At 36.1% G+C, this 8,079-nt stretch overlaps 1 long non-coding RNA gene across 1 annotated transcript in view; it reads right to left on the bottom strand.

The window, feature by feature from the left end:
• Nucleotides 1-6,563: 6,563 nt before the first annotated feature.
• The window catches only part of LOC145723715 (uncharacterized), a 481,013-nt gene continuing 479,497 nt past the window's right edge, over nucleotides 6,564-8,079 (bottom strand). Inside the window, exon 4 of the long non-coding RNA XR_014148971.1 lies at nucleotides 6,564-6,614. This is a non-coding gene — a long non-coding RNA (uncharacterized LOC145723715). The remainder of the gene's footprint in view (nucleotides 6,615-8,079) is intronic.

The following is an 8,079-nucleotide window of genomic DNA, read 5'->3' as shown; positions in this document are numbered from 1 at the left end:
CTATGCAACTTATTAAGACAGCTAGACAATGCCTACAAAGTGGCATTATGTTAAACTTCCCTAATATATTGAGCATATATTCCAGCTTGTTCCGAAACTGGGTATCTGTGTTACTCTATATTTGCATATCACTGTATCTATATATTCTATGTCTGCCCATGCTCATTAATTGGGAATAAGTATTAAAGAGTTAAAAGTCAGGTAGCTGAGATCTGGAGTCATTTTGAATTTAGGAAAGAAAACAGTTTCCTCAGTGACTTGTACTTTTGGTCTTTTTTATCTTATATAAGAAATGGAATCACATTAATCTACCTCCTTCAGCTATTTAAAGAATCACAGTAGAAAAGAATTTAAAGTGTTTCATAAATTGTAAATATCATATATATCCATGGTAGTGTTTTTATTATTATTTTGTTCCAAAGAAAATAGAGCTAAAATAGAACTGAAGAAAGCTTCTTGGATGAGCAGACGGAGAGGTCTAAGGAAACGAATAAGGTATTTGCTTATGATTAAGGATACTTCTATGTGATGCAGTTACTATAACAAGAGAATTCCAGAAAGATCTAGCCTTAACTGGACTTGGCTTGCCACTGCATCTTGATACTGCCTTGTATCTGTCACTGTACACCAAGGTATATTGTCTATCCCGAAATCCTCTCTCGTTTTTTCCGACAGTCAAAACAATCTGCAATTGTTTGGCTCTTGGTGATATATGGCTGGAGGAAAATCCAGAAACAATAAAGAAAGAGGGAGGGCTGCTTTCCTAAACTTGTCCTGACAGAGTGGAAATTTTCCTAAGGCCACAGTTAAGGAATGTCTAAAATGTGGTATGCAGTTTGCCACGCTCTCATATCTGAGGCTATTTAGAAGCCCAGTCAAAGATTATGACTCCTTCTCATTGTAATCCCGGCAGCTACCACTCAGCAATTGGGAGTTGGCATGCAAACAGAACCCATTCATCATTCCTGTCCTAGGCTGAAGGTGAAAGCTACAACCTGAGCCTGGCCTGTCTTCACAGGCAGTTATAACTTTTTTCATTAGAAGAGAAATACTGCTATCATCATCTCTAGCTCTTACATTTATATACTATAAAATACTGAAGTTCAACCTCTGATCATTAACGTTGGGATGAGAACTTCTTTTAATGATCATTCACTATACACCACTGATTTGAGAATTCAAATGAAACAGATTGCCACTGTCTATCATCTCTTATCATTGTCTCTTTGGAATGTTTTCTGTTTTAGTTCTTTAAACATATCAACACACATCAGAGCTCCCCCCCATGTGCAAGCCATTGTGTAGTTTCATTTCTCTTTTGCAACATAACATGCTCACTGTCTTGGTAGTTTGTTCATCTTTGAAATAGGCTGACAAGGATCACTGGGAGATGAACAAGACAAACTCGACACAATTCTGTTACAGTAACAGTCACATATAGTTTAGTACTTGAATAAATTCAGGATGTGGTCTGTGACAACCACAGTCATAAAGTGTGGTAATGTGCAAGCCATATTAGCAAAGCTTTAGAGCCAGAAGAGAAGTACTCAAGTTTAATTGTGCCAGTTACTAACTTCTGGGTTTTGGAGACATCCTTCAACTTCTTTCCACTTTTAACAGTGAAATGAACATGTGGACACTTTATGGAGCTATTAAGGATTGAATGAGGAATAGCTGTAGGTACTTTGCAAGCCACAAAGCGTAATAATGGTATCATGTAAGTTTGTGGTCCACTACCCAGACAAAAGTGGATGACGTATAAGAACATTTAAGGACATTTAAGGACATAAAATAGACTGATGTCAAACTTAGCAAGTGACTGGCCTTCAGCCATGGCAACATATATAGTCCCGTGTGTGACTGCGTAAATGTTTGTGATAAAGCAACATTTGGTGATTTAATGATTGTGTCCTTGTTGCTATTTTCTCTTTATTAAAAAATAAATGTATAATTTACATGTCATACAATCATTAATTTTAGTTTCAGTTCTGTGAGTTTTGATAACTGTATACACCTCTGTACCACCACCCAAAACAAGAGTTAGAACATTCCCATTGCTCCTGAATGTTCCTTTCTGTACTATAGTCAATACACCCAGGTTAGCAGAGGCAATCATTTCTAATTTCTATCACCATAAATTTGTTTTTTTCCTGTCTTTTGGGTTTTATAGTACTCTTGTCTCTGGCCTCTTTTGTTCAGTAAAATGTTGGAGGGTCACCTGTGTTTGAGGCTATCAGGAATTTGTATGGTCCTTATATTGCTGAGTAGTACTCCATTACACACATGTCAAAAATTTTACCTCCTTTTTTTTTTTTTTTTTCTGTTGAAGGACACTTTTGTCCAGCTTGTGGCTATATGAATGAGTTTTGTTATAAACATTCTTGAACAAGTCTTTTTGTGAACATTTCTCTTGAGAATGGGACCTCTCTTAGGAGTGCTGCTTCCCTGAGGGTATTACTTCTTTGGGAGGGGAAATGCTGAATCATAGAATAGATGCTGGTATGAGTGTAAAATGGTATGTGTACACTGGAAAATTATCAGTATTTTATAAAAGTAAATATATATCTAACCTATCTAACCTCTACTGCATATGTGCTAGATTTTAAGGAAAATTTCCAAATTGTTCTTTAAAATGTTTATACAAATTTTATACTCTTACCAGCAATGCATGATAATTCCAGTCACTCTATATCCTAACCCACTGTGCTTGCGTTGGCCATTCACTCATCTTCAATTGGCATTGTCACTTGTTTTTTTGTAATTTTTAATTTTTTCCATGTTAGTTGCATGTACTACTATTTCATTCTTTTTAACTGTTGAGTGGTATTTTATTGTGCAAATAACTGAATTTGTTTATCCACTTCTCTTGTTGATAGACATCTGGCTTGTTTCCAGATTTTGTCTGTTGTGGATAGAGCTGTTACAGACACTAGCAGGGACATTTTCTAATAGACTAATATTTTCATTTCTCTCTAAGAGGTGGATTTCAATGAATAGTTTAGATCAGGGATCAGCAAACAACCATCTGTGGGCCAGATCTGGCCTACTACCTGTCTTTGTAATGAAAATGTTACTAACACCCAGTCATACTCGTTTGTTTATATATTGTCTGTGGCTGCCTGTGAGCTGCAATGGCCAAATTGAGAAGCTGTAGTAGAAACCACATGAACTGCAAAACAATTTCTGGTCAGTTACAGAAAAAGTTTGCCAACCCTTGGTTTAGATGTACATCTATCTTTATTAAAAAAAACTGCCATAATTCACCAAAGCAGTTACATACTTTTAAATTCACACCAGTATTGTATGACACTTTCAGCAGTTCCACATCTTTGCCATTCTTGACATTGTTACTCTTTTTATTTTACACATTCTGATTTATTGAAATGACGATACATTGTGGGTTTTAATTTGCATTATCTTCAGTCTAACACTCTCCCAACTGAGCTATTTCGGCAGCATTATCTTGATGACCAAAAATGTTGATTGCTTTTTCATGAGTTTATTGATCATCCACATACGTTCTTTTGTGAACTGTGTTGAAGTTGTTTGCCTGTTGTGAAATTACATTGTCTATCCTTTTATTGTTTGTTTGTAGGAGTTGCTTCTGTACTCAAGACATAAGTCTTTTTTAAAGATATATGTATTTCAATTTTATGCCAGTTTATGACTTTGTCATTCTCTTAATGGTATCTTTTGATGAACAGGAAATTTATATTTATATGAGGTCTTATTTGTCACTTCTCATTTGTGGTTAAGTACTTGTCACATCTTAGCTGAGAAATCTCTGCCTATTCCAAGGTAACAAAAATATTCTGCTAAATTTTTTTATAAATTTAGGCGTATGCTCCACCTCACATTAATCGTTGTGCCTGGAATGGGGTAAGGGGCAAAAATTCGGTTTCTTTCCATGTGGATACCTAGATGTTAAGGCACTGTTTATTTCCCCATTTAACTGATTTGGAACCTTGGCCAAAAATCACTTCATCATATATGTTTGAGTTTACTCCTAGATTCTGTACTCCACTTATCTATTTGTCGATCTTTACATAAACACCATACTGTCTTCATCACTGCCAGCTTTATATGATATTAAAATCAGTTAGTGTAAACCCTCCAAATTTTTTCATCTTTTAAAAATAGCATGTTAGTTTTTTAAGTCTTTGCATTTCTGTACACATTTTAGAATAAAGGTGCCAATATCTTTAGAAGAACATCTAGGGTTTTGACTGAGATTGTATTGGATCCATACATCGACTAGGGGATAATGGAAATGTTAACACTGAGATTTACACTTAACACTTAACATTTCTAAACACTGAGTCATAATAATCCATGTATAATCCACAAGTCATATATTTAGGTCTATTTTAATTTGTCTCAGCATTTTTCTATTTTTTCTATTTCTGTTTTTCTATTATGGAGATTTTGCATATATTTCGTATTTTAAATCTAGGCATTTTAGGCTTTAGATTTAAAATATTCATTTCCAATCATCTACTTCTAATATACAGATATGTAGTTTTATACGTAATTATTTACCACTAGTATACAGACCTATAATTAGTTTTATTAGCCTGACTGGGTTTCCAGTATTAACCTATGTTATAAATACAAAGAAGTAAAGTAGGCAACATCACACAGTCAAGGTTTCTCTCCTTCTTCTTTTCTCTCCCCTTCTCTCTCTCTCTTTTTTTTCAGGCTCCTTTGGGTTCCCAAATGGACAAAGAAGAAAAGAGAGATAGCTAAGGAGTCCATTTGTGGAGTTTTCCAGCAGGATATATAAAGACATTTTTCAGCAAGGGCTGCTAGTAAGACTTCCAAGTCATCATTAAATATAAGTAATTGCCAGACAGACTTCAGAGTCTATAATAGAGGCTGGAACTAAGGTTGGTTGAGTCACCCCCTGTTGACCCAAGTTAAAAAATAACCAGACTATGTCATACACCGGCCACATATGCCACAAAATCCACACAGTCACACAAGGGACAGTGTCCATTGACCAAAGGAGCAGAGGACACCCTGCATGAGCCCCTGAATCCCTATTCTCTGCCTTATAGACAGATGAGCCAAACCCTGACCCCTTCTCCCTATACACTCTGACCCCATCTTAGGGAAAGAAGAAGAGGGAAGGGAAACATCCCTGAGACACTGAAAAATGGTACCAAAGAAAGAATATAATTGAACTGAGATTAGATCATTTATAGATTTCTCCCCCTCAAATGTATATATTCTCTGTACATATGAGTTACAGTGTAAGCTTTAAAAATCAATATATATGTATATATTTTATGAAATATAAAAATATATATAGTACATAAATATCTGCATATATTTTTATGATGGATATATCATAGTTTATGATATAACTAATACTTCTTAAGTGTTTAATATATGCTATTTGTAGTACCAAACAGTAAGTATAACATGAAGTAAGTATATGACATATGACGTAAGTGCTTTATATGTGTTACTTCATTGAATTACCTATGAATTCTTATAGGTTACATACTATCATGACCTTCTTTTAGAGATTAAAAAAAAAATTAAGTCAGAGGAAGTGGATAGGCAGGGTGGTACACATCAGTCAAGGTCCTTGATACATACTCTCATGCGCTCACAGAGTGAAGTAATTACCACCTCGCAAAGAAATCAGCTACAGTGCAGTAAAAACTGTGATATTTGGAAAAAAGGAGTAGGACTCGTTTTAAATTCTAGCTCGGGTACTTCCTAGCTGAATGGTTTTCGTCAATTCATTTTGCCCTTCTGATCTTTAATAAAATGAACCACCCATGGACATACTGAAAATTCAAAGAGATAATGTATACAAAAGTACATGGTAGGCAGATAGCCAATAAATCTGAGTAGGATATTGGTGATGAAATAGAACATACAGTGTTGGACTCCTATTTGTACCACACACTTATTTAAAATATTCTAGATGTTTGTTAAATATGCTTCATACCTCCCTGGTACCAGTTCTGAAGTAATAACTACATAAAGGCAAATCATCATGGAAATTTCAAATGCATTTATTGACTAAGATTTAATAAGTCTATTTCTGTTTCACACTTAATCCCTTTTAGTGAAAAACAATCATTTTTGCTTTACGATGAAATATTTTGAAAACAACTAAAAGAATGGCTTGCCTTGTTTGCTTATATAACACATTATTACATGGCCTTATATGTGTAATATATCATTTATCCATATGCTTTTGGTACATTGTAACTGATTTGTGAAATGAAAATAATTACTTACATTTCCCTCTCAGGATAAAGTCATACATAATAACTCCTACAATGAATATAAACCCTTGACTATAGTAAAGGATTGGCATAAGTCTCTGGAAACTTTATAAGCTCAACTTCTTGGGAGGTTTCTGTTTCAAATCTGCATTTCCCTAACAATACTGAACAGGATAAGATCTCTCATTTCTAGTAGGGGCATTGTTTTTGGCCGTTCAACATTTCTAAAGCAATTGTAACTTAAATTCTCCCAGCTCTGTCAGTCTTCTATTTAAGCTAAATTACAAGGTGCTCTCCATACCTGTAAAACAGTGATTTCCAAAAGCTCTTTTTAAAGTGAATCAGATGCCATGGAAAGAATTAATGTACCTGAAAAGAGAGATAGAAAGAAAACATTCATTATAAATTTTAAAAGAGGGAAAAAAGCTGGCGACCTGTCACTAACTTCCTTATAGGGCTGACTCTCATCCTCTCATTCTGAATATATTTTTCTTTACCCTCTTTTGTTCAGAGCTTTCCTACTCGGTGGGTTTTTAAGACACCACCACTCATGTGATGGAACCCAGGGTACAAAAAATTAACAACAGTTACCTCAAATAATCTTACATGAAGGTTGCCAACTATTTAATTTCTGTGGGTAAAAAAGCACTTCCTATTTTCAAACACTGTAGAGCTGAACTCCTCCTGAGAGTTCAAATGTGAAAGCTTTTTAATCAAACTCTCCTCACCCATGTTTAGAAGATAAAACAGCAGTATTAATTATAAAATATATTGAGGTGATTATAATGATAATGCACACTCTCTTCTCTTCCCAGCTGGGAATCACCTAATGTATTCCCACACTGACCTCAAACAAAAATGCAGAAATTCCCCCTCTCCTCCCAGAGGGGTCCCAAAGTGAATTTAAGTCCAAGGTGGGGGATTCAGTGAGTCATCCTCATTGGGTAGCCAAATCATGTGGCACCCAAAGGCTGAAGACACACATGGGGTATTTCTTCCATCTGCATGAAGACCAACCAGACAACTTACAGTCTGATCTCAGGCCAGCCTGTGTCCCCTCAATTGTGATTGGATAACAGAAGACAAAGGCAATTCTCACACCACTGCGCTAAGGCATTTTGTCTCAGAAGAAGGGCTTAGATGGCTTCTCCGATCCAGCACCATTCCTTGGAAATTTCCATGGATCTAGCAGTCATTCCATACATCCATTCACCCACTGTCTGGATAGCGGGACCCACTGTAGAACCTCTCTCAGGATGTGGCCGAGGAATATAAACCCCTGGTACCAGGGCACCACCGCTTTCTCCTCGTTTCCACTCCCTTCTGGGTGTTCAGCTGTCAGTTCTCATAACTAAAAGAATCCGTGCCTCCCCTTCCCCTTCAGACAATTCAGCTTCAGTGGCTACATGAGCACCAAAACAAAAAGTTTAAGACTTCAAATCATCCCCAACACTGACGGCCAATGGTTCCTTTGCAACCCAGAAACAGAAAAATGGCCATTAATTCTCTTGAGGAAAGACAGATTTACTCACGAATAACACCTGTCTAACTCCTTAGGGATGGGATTGAGAGTGCCTATTATCTTGGCAGAGGGCACGGGGGTCATCTACGGTGGTAAAAAAACAAGATGCAATTTATCAACGGGTTATCTAGCTACATCTAATTAACGGGCCACCCCAATTTCTAACCAGATCTAATATTTGCTGAGCACTAATGGCTATATAGACATTTAATGTTAAAACACAACCATGGGGTTTGTAACTTGTTATAACTGAGAAGACTGAGGCTTAGTGAGGTCACACAATTAATAAAAACACAGCCAGAATTCAAACTT

This window comes from Leptonychotes weddellii, chromosome 10 (genome assembly GCF_054177405.1).
Source record: "Leptonychotes weddellii isolate Sample4059 chromosome 10, ASM5417740v2, whole genome shotgun sequence".
Taxonomy (NCBI): domain Eukaryota; kingdom Metazoa; phylum Chordata; class Mammalia; order Carnivora; family Phocidae; genus Leptonychotes; species Leptonychotes weddellii.
Note: the sequence above shows the minus strand (reverse complement) of the source record. Positions and strands in the feature narration are given on the sequence as shown.